Raw genomic sequence first — 9,323 nt, 5'->3', positions numbered from 1 at the left:
ATAACAGACTGGAAGCTGCAAAGGGAGGGTGGTGCGTGGAATCATTGTTCTTCCTCTGTCAGCCATGGTTACCTGCAAGGAAACACATGTCGTCATCTTTGCTTTGCATAAAAAGGGCTTCACAGGCAAGGATATTGCTACCAGTAAGATTGCACCTAAATCAACCATTTATCGGAAATTCAAGGAGAGCGGTTAAATTGTTGGGAAGAAGGCTTCAGGGTGCCTAAGAAAGTCCAGCAAGCGCCAGGACCGTCTCCTAAAGTTGATTCAGCTGCGGGATCAAGGCACCACCAGTACAGAGCTTGCTCAGGAATGGCAGCAGGCAGGTGTGAGTGCATCTGCATGCACAGTGAGGTGAAGACTTTTGGAGGATGGCCTGGTGTCAAGAAGGGCAGCAAAGAAGCCACTTCTCTCCAGGGAAAACATCAGGGACAGACTGATATTCTGCAAAAGGTACAGGGATTGGACTGCTGAGGACTGGGGTAAAGTCATTTTCTCTGAATCCCCTTTCCGATTGTTTGGAACATCCGGAAAAAAGCTTGTACGAAGAGGACAAGTTGAGCGCTAATACCAGTCTTGTGTCATGCCAACAGTAAAGCATCCTGAGACCATTCATGTGTGGGGTTGCTTCTTAGCCAAGGGATTTTTTTTGCCTAAGAACACAGCCTTGAATAAAGAATAGTTCCAACACATCCTCCGAGTGCAACTTCTCCCAACTATCCATGAACAGTTTGGTGACAAACAATACCTTTTACTGCATGATGGAGCACCTTGACATAAGGTAAAAGTGATAACTAGGTGGCTCAGGGGACAAATCATTGATATTTTGGGTCCATGGGCAGGAAACTCCCCAGACCTAATCCCATTGAGAACTTGTGGTCAAACCTCAAGAGGTGGGTGGACAAACAAAAGCCCACAAATTCTGACAAACTCCAAGCATTGATTATGCACGAATGAGCTGCCATCAGTGTGTCCCAGAAGTTAATTGACAGCATGCCAGGGCGGATTTCAGAGGTCTTGAAAAATACCAAATATATGCAAATATTGACTCTTTGCATCAACTTCATGTAATTGTCAATAAAAGCCTTTGACGCTTATGAAATGATTGTAATTATACTTCAGTATTCCTTAGTAACATCTGACAACAATATATAAAGACACTGAAGCAGCAAACTTGGTGGATATTAATATTTGTGTCATTCTCAAAAAAATTGGCCACAACTGTAGATACTCTATTAAAAAGCAGCCATTTCCAGCTACCCCAAACTTTTCAATGTGTGTGTATTTGGTCCTTTATGTAACTAGGCAAGTTAGTTCAGACCAAATTCTTATTTACAATGCTTGCCAAACCAATTGTGTGCTGCCCTATGGGACTCCCAATCACAGCCAGATGTGACTGTAGTGATGCCTCTTGCACTGAGATGCAGTGCCTTAGACCGCTGTGCCACTCAGGAGCCCCTATAAACTAGTGACTGATTTTGAACATTCAAGCTCATTCTGTTGTAGATTAAAGATATTGAAAACTTAAATTACAAATGTCTACATGAGGTATAACTTAGCATTCTGGTTTGTTTACCTCAAGCTTGTTTACCTCACTGTGGCACAGTTGTGGATGACTTATCTAGACTATCTAAATGGGTTTTCTCTCGCTCATTCATCTCAGGTGCCAGTGAACCTGCTACGTGCTGGACGTATCTTTGTATTTAAGCCTCCTCCCAGTGTCAAGGCCAATATTCTGAGGACCTTCAACAGCATCCCTGTGTCTCACATGTGCAAGGTGACACAACCATATGAATACTGATTCAATCTGGCTTTCTCTCACTGTGCCTTCCTGTGCCTCTCTCTCATTCTCTCCTTCTAGCTTTCTGATCTCTCCTGTCACTCTACCTCCATGTTGGTCTCTCACTTACACACACTCCTTCCTCTAAACTTGACTGAATGTTTTCTTTGGACCCTTTTGAATTACTAAACCAACCTTTTCCTCACCACCTCTTCAGGCTCCCGCCTCTACTTCCTACTGGCCTGGTTCCAAGCCGTCATCCAGGAGCGGCTGCGTTACGACCCGCTGGACTGGTCCAAGAAGTACGAGTTCGTAGAGTCGGACCTGCGCTCGGCCTGCAACACCGTGGACACCTGCTGGACGACACCGCTAAGGTCAGTCACACACGCAAAATAGACACACATAAAATACGCCCACACTGTTGTCTCTTACGTATGTAAAAAAATATACAGAAATATTTTATTTAACTAGGCAAGTCGGTTAAGAATACATTAATATTTACAATGGCGGCTTAGGCCGGCCAAACCCTCCCCTAGCTCGGACGATATTGGGCCAAACGGAAATGGAACCAGGGTCTGTAGTGACAGCCCTAGCACTGCAATGCACTGCCTTAGAGAGCTGCCCTACCCAGGAGACTTTCTGTTTGCAGCAATTCTCTGTATTAGATGATGAATCCATCACGAACATGATTCTATGTGATTGGAAACTCCTATACGGATCTGACTTTTGATAATGCAATTCACACACAATTTATACATTCTTGCAAATGGGAATGAAGTTGTTGGTCACAAAACAAACACAAAAAATGTGTACCTAGAGTGCAGTGACCATAGAATTGGAACATATATGCAGTGCTGTCCAAAATGAAATGATACAATGACTGGGGTAAAAGTGCAGACTGTCAAGCTTTAATTTGAGGGTATTTTTATCCATATCGGGTGAACCATTTAGAAATTACAGCGTTTTTTTTGTTCATAGTCCCCCCATTTTAGGGAACCCAAAATTATTTGTACAAATTAATTTGTGTGTTCAGGGTTCGATCCAGGACTTTCTAACAAGGGAGTGCCTTTGGACTCAAGTTTTTTTTGAACACCTGTAACTGCCATTTCCTACAATCTAGGGAAAATAATAATACTCTATTAGGCTGTGGTACCTGGCCTTAAATGATAACAACAAAAAAACTTGTTGGATGCATTTGCGGTTTGTTTTGGTTGTGTTTCAGATTATTTTGTGCCAATAGAAATGAATGGTAAATTATGTATTGTCATTTGAGTACATTTTATTGTAAATAATAGAATGTTTCTAAACATTAATGTGGATGCTACCATGATTACAGATAATCCTAAATTAATCGTGAATAATTATAAGTGAGAAAGTTGTGTGTCTAGCATACCCCCCTCAGAAATGCTAAACTCCCCTGTTATTGCTAATGGTGAGAGGTGTCGTGGCAGAATCAGAATTCTTTAGGTAACATTTATTAATAAGATGTTTTATTCATTTTCATAAGCATGCTCATGTGGAAAAAGTTACTTGGGCCCAGAGAGGCAAGAGGTCGGGTTAGTCTTATCTGTGAATGTGTCTGTAAACTATTCCTAAACCATGGTAGGGGATGGTGTGATTAACCTCTAGTGACACCCCATCCCGTGAACGGGACCGTTGTCATCATCTGACACTAATTAGCATAATGCAACGGACATAAATATTCCTAGAAAATATTCCTATTCATGAAAATCACAAATGAAATATATTGAGACACAGCTTAGCATTTTGTTAATCACCCTGTCCTCTCAGATTGTCAAAATATGCTTTACAGCCAAAGCTAGACAAGCATTTGTGTAAGTTTATTGATAGCCTAGCATAGCATTTTGTCCAGCTAGCAGCAGGTAACTTGGTCACGGAAATCAGAAAAGCAATCAAATTAAATCGTTTACCTTTGATGAGCTTCGGATGTTTTCACTCACGAGACTCCCAGTTAGATAGCAAATGTTCCTTTTTTCCAAAAATATTATTTTTGTAGGCGAAAAAGCTCTGTTTGTTCACGTTTGGCTGAGAAATTGCCCGGAAATTGCAGTCACGAAAACAGCGAAAGATATTCCAAATTAGCTCCATAATATCGACAGAAACATGGCAAACGTTGTTTAGAATCCATCCTCAAGGTGTTTTTCAAATATCTATTCGATAATATATCCATCGGGACAATTCGTTTTTGTTATGCACGTGAGTGAGGACCCAAAAGCGGTTTAACAGATACTGAGTCTTTTAATGTCAAATCACAGGGAAGACATAGATCCTCTTCAGATGTATAAAAATGGCAAAATAGACAACCCGCAGAGAGGGCGCCAAAAGAATAATAAAGTCCCTCTGAATATGACAGAAGAGTCCCCTTCTTGCAGCAGAGGACAGTAGCTGGGTTTAGAGTCCCCTTCTAGCAGCCGAGGATAATAGCTGGGTGAGCGGCGACAGACTGCTGGTCTCTCTGGGTAGGCGCGGGTCGTAGAGGACAGAGGTACCTGATCACATGTAGCATCAGAAGAACAGGTAGATTCCGACGGGACAAGGGTGAAGCAAACAAGACAATAGTTTGGTTCTGGCATGAGAAACTCAAACGAGAATCTGACAAAGACAGAAGCAGGAACAGAGAGAGAAATAGAGACCTAATCAGAGGGAAAAAGGGAAACAGGTGGGAAAAGGGTGAACGAGGTAGTTAGAGAAGATGAGGGACAGCTGGGGGAAGGAAAGGAAGAGAAGGTAACCTAATACGGCCAGCAGAGGGAGACTGAGTGAAGAGAAAGAACAGGAACAAGACATAATATGACAATACATGACAGTTTTTCAGTAGGACCGATTGGAGTAATGGCTACCTCTGTATTTTACGTGAGAGTCACCCTGGGAGCCATCAGGTGATCACTTACGGGTATTCTTTAACATAAATGCGTAAAACTACGTCACAATGCTGTAGACATCTTCGGGAATACGGAGAAAGAGTAATCTGGTTGATAGCCGGTAATCTGGTTGAGGCACTTCCTGATTGGATTTTTCTCAGGCTTTCGCCTGCAACACAGACAATATTTTTACAGTTTTGGAAAATTTAGAGTGTTTTCTATCCTAAGCTGTCAATTATATGCATATTCTAGCATCGTATCCTGACAAAATATCCCGTTTACTACGGGAATGTTTTTTTTCTTTCAAAAATGAAAATACTGCCCCCTAGTCACAAAAGGTTAATGGGGAACCAGTTAGGTGGCTCCACAATGTCTGTGTGCCAGTCACATCTCTCTGTGATCTTGTCCAGGAGGGGGTGCATTTGATATATGCCATTGGTTGAGGTAATGTTTTTGTTCTAAGTGGTACCAAGAACGAGATAAGAACTTAGTTTAGAGACCAAACTGAATGATAATTTATAGCCAATGCTGTCTGGCTATGTGTGTCTTTGCTATAAAGGATCTCAGTTGCCAATATGTTAAGCACTCTCAGAGAATTCATTTATGGACACTGAATTGATCTGAGAGTCACAGGGCTATGGTGAAGCTCATATAATTAAATATGGACTTGATATGGATATGATAACTCTGACTTGTGTGTGGTTTGCTCTCTCATGATTTGGTAATACAGGAAATTTCCTCTTGGATGCATTATCTTTGTAGGAGCACCAGGAAATAATAATTATTTATATAATTATTGAGATATTGAAATAAATTATTGAGATACAGCCTATTTGAATTTGAGCTACTTTTGAAGCACATGTTGTGCCCTATAAACTACACTGAACAAAAATATAAATGCAATATGCAACAATTTCTAAGATTTTACTAAGTTACAGTTCATATAAGGATCCTAATCTATTGATTTCACATAACGGGGAATACAGATATGCTTCTGTTGGTCATAGACACCTTAAAAATACAGAAAACCAGTTGGTATCTAGTATGACCACTATTTACATTCTCATGTAGCGCAACACATCTCCTTCACATAGAGTTGATCAGGCTGTTGATTGTGGAATGTTGTCTCACTCCTCTTCAATGGCTGTGCAAAGTTGCTGGATATTGGCGGGAACTGGAACATGCTGTCGTGTACGTCGATCCAAAACAACCACCAAACATGCTCAATCAGTGACATGTCTGGTGAGAATGCAGGCCATGTAAGAACTGGGACATTTTCAGCTTCCAAGAATTGTGTACAGATACTTGCAACATGGGGCCATGCATTATCATTTTGAAACATGAGGAGATGGCGATGGTTGAATGGCACGACACTGGGTCACAGGATCTCATCACGGTATCTCTGTGCATTCATTTAAAATGCAATTGTGTTTGTTGTCAGTAGCTTATGCATGCCTATACTAGATGTCGACCGATTATGATTTCCAAACAGTTCCAAACAGAGTAGTATTAGAACGGCCCACAACAAGGTTTATGTTATGAATGTAAAATGTGGTTCCGGCATTCCGCTATAGGAAGATACAAATTTCGCACCGGTAATATGGGTCAGATCCTATGACCTGGTTGGGCTAGAAGCAGGCCGTTTTTGCTGTAGGAATGGTGCAACTATGATGCTTTTCTTTCTATGGCTCTCTGAAACAACAGCCTTATTACAACAATTATTATCTGGGAGATTTTATTTCTAGTCGCATGGTGCTCCTAGAATAAGAGTTCAAGGTGGACGGCCACAAGGACATCAAGATGCCCGATGGCATCCGGTCAGTGGCCGGGGTTGGGAGGTAGTGGTGTTAATTTAGTTTAGTTTGATTTCATTGGCAACTGAAAGCTGCATTTTTTTGAAACAGTACATGCAAAAAAAACATGAAACATGGTTTCCAATATATTGTGACCAATCCTTCTTAGCAAAACTTATGTAAATGTCAAAGAAATTCATTAGGAAACCTTTATATTTTTTAGAAGTGCAACGTCTGAAATGCACACATTTAGGAATCTCCTTCAGAAGGGGATTTTCTAACTTCCTCCATACTGTCTCATTGACACTCTGCTGTTCTGTGTCTTTTCTTCCAGACGTGAGGAGTTCATGAACTCCGGACTGCTGCCGGACACCCAGACTCCTTCCTGGCTGGGCCTGCCTAGCAACGCTGAGAAGGTCCTGCTCACCACTCAGGGTATGCTATTGGCTTCTGCTGGTTGTTCCCGTCTGCAGCTGAACTCAAGGAGCGTGTCCGGGTTTGTCTGTGGGATCCTATGTCAGCAGCGAGGAGAGCTACAGGAGCTCATCTCCCAGTTTCTCCATTTCTCTAATAGCTCTACATATGTTCTAACACATCTTATTTTAATTTTAAATCCTATAGAAGACTACCATTGATGCAGAACATATTCTCACATTGCTCCCGTTAACTTGGATGCAATGGCATTGGTGGCTCATTTTTGCTCCCTAGGTCTCTTTCCTTTTCCTCCTCAGTGGTAGCTGTACCCATGTGAATGGGGGTGTTCTCACCCTCCAGCAGCTACATTTCAAATTTGTGTCTTGCTTAGCTTCTGGTTCCAACTCCCAGCCATTGATGCATCCATCCCTCTTTTCCCATTTGAATACATTGATTTCTCTCACAGAGCCTTGGAAAACTTTTTCATGTACGACTTCATGCCTCCATCACTTCATCACTTTGAGTTACTATGATTTTCCAGAGCCCACAGGAACCCTTTTCACTTTTTATATTGGCCTCCTGTTTACTCTTGACTTTGTGTCCGTGTCCTTGTTTTCGTCATGTCTTCTTGACTTATTGTAACCGCTAATTTTGAAGCACAACCAACCTTTATTAACATGTGTATGAGAATGCAAGGCTTTGTCTTTTTTACAATGCAAGGCATTGGTCAAGTCCACCGTTAATTTCTTCTCCCCTCACTCCTACTCCTCTTCCTTCCACGGGCTTGTCTCCTCCCTAACCCCCCTCCCTTCTCCTTTCCGGTTCCCCTTGTTGGGCTGCTCAGGCACTGACATGATGGGTAAGATGTTGAAAATGCAGATGCTGGAGGATGAGGATGACCTGACCTACGAGAAGGAGACGAAGCGCAACCGCAAGGTGTCCACCTCAACCGAGGCCCCGCCCGCATCCTGCGCACCACTGCCACCAATAGGCTGACGCTCATCCCACAGGTGGTCAACCACCTCAAGCGTATGGTGGAGAATATCAAGGTAACGTCCCAGTAATGTCTCATCTGGTTTGAGCAGCATCTGTGGGATCTGATGGGTTGAGGTTGGAAGAGTGTTCTTATGGTATTTTGCCACTTCTATTTCTTTATATTACTTATATTTCACACGTACGTATGTACATACCGTAACACTTCAGGTAAACACAGTCTCAAATAGCCGCCTGTCCCTTTAACTAGCCAGGCAACAGCACACATTTCAGCAAATAAATGCCTGTTTCAAATAAATGCTGGGTTGATTAATTGATTTACCGTGAATAGTTTTAGGTTTGTTCGTTTTTTTTTACATTGAAAAAATTGGAGTAATTTCTGAATGATTTAAATCACAACTTTTTATTTTTACGAAATAGAGGCATACTAAAGGAAAAAGAAACGCGACATGGTATGTAAGATAACACATTAGCGCAGGAAATTAAGAAATTGTCACTAGGGGGATTTCTAGGTATTATATTTCTATGTTGTTGTGTGGGTATGGTTCCCAATTAGAGGCAGCTGATATTCATTACCTCTAATTGGGGATCATACTTAATGTGTCCTTTTTCCACCTGCGATGTGGGATATTAGTTTGTTTGAGTGCCGATGTGTGCTATGTTTATTTTATTTATTTCACCTTTATTTAACCAGGTAGGCTAGTTGAGAACAAGTTCTCATTTACAACTGCGACCTGGCCAAGATAAAGCATAGCAATGTGAACAGACAACACAGAGTTACACATGGAGTAAACAATAAACAAGTCAATAACACAGTAGAAAAAAATTGTCTATATACATTGTGTGCAAAAGCATGTATTTCATGATCGTTATATCTTTGTTGTTTTTGGAAGTTTCACTATCAATAAAATGTGGAACTCTACTCACGCTGCACCTTGGTCCAATTTTTCATACGATGGTCGTGACAAAAATGTATTAAAATGCTGGAAATTGAACAATTAACTATGCAAATGAGCAAAAGCTGTCTGTGTTAAGGAAATGGACACCAGTCTCAAATAGAAGCCTGTCTGTAATAAGCACCTGTTGTGTACAGTGATTTAAGCAAATAAAGGCCTGGGCTATTAATTTAAGTTTTAGGCTACACTTTTGCGCACACGGACTCTAACTGCCTTCTCTTAAGGATCTTTGCATTAAATGATGAGTCTATCCTGAACCTGATTTCATGTGAATGAAACTCTTATACGGATCTGACTTCTGATAATGCAATTCACAAATACTCAGGGTGTGGGTTTCTTTTCAAGGACTGTACAGGTGAAAAGAATGCCACACACAAGATCCCCTGTTCTGCTTCTTTGAGCGCGAGGTGAAGATGGGCACCCACATGCTTCAGGAGGTGCGCCAAGATCTGACTGATGTGGTGCAGGTGTGAGAGGGCAAGAAGCAAACCAACGACCTGCGGAC

At 41.6% G+C, this 9,323-nt stretch overlaps 2 non-coding genes across 2 annotated transcripts; both read left to right on the top strand.

The window, feature by feature from the left end:
• The first annotated feature begins 2,440 nt into the window (after positions 1–2,440).
• Positions 2,441–2,513, top strand: LOC118369342 (small nucleolar RNA SNORD50). The gene has a single exon (XR_004822580.1). It is a non-coding gene; the product is annotated as a small nucleolar RNA SNORD50 (small nucleolar RNA).
• Positions 2,514–9,051: 6,538 nt separating this feature from the next.
• LOC118369341 (small nucleolar RNA SNORD50) lies at positions 9,052–9,123 on the top strand. The gene has a single exon (XR_004822579.1). It is a non-coding gene; the product is annotated as a small nucleolar RNA SNORD50 (small nucleolar RNA).
• Positions 9,124–9,323: the final 200 nt, after the last annotated feature.

Source organism: Oncorhynchus keta, chromosome 35 (genome assembly GCF_023373465.1).
Source record: "Oncorhynchus keta strain PuntledgeMale-10-30-2019 chromosome 35, Oket_V2, whole genome shotgun sequence".
NCBI classification, from domain to species: Eukaryota; Metazoa; Chordata; class Actinopteri; order Salmoniformes; family Salmonidae; genus Oncorhynchus; species Oncorhynchus keta.
The sequence above is the reverse complement of the archived record's forward strand: the minus strand, read 5'-3'. Positions and strand labels throughout refer to the sequence as shown.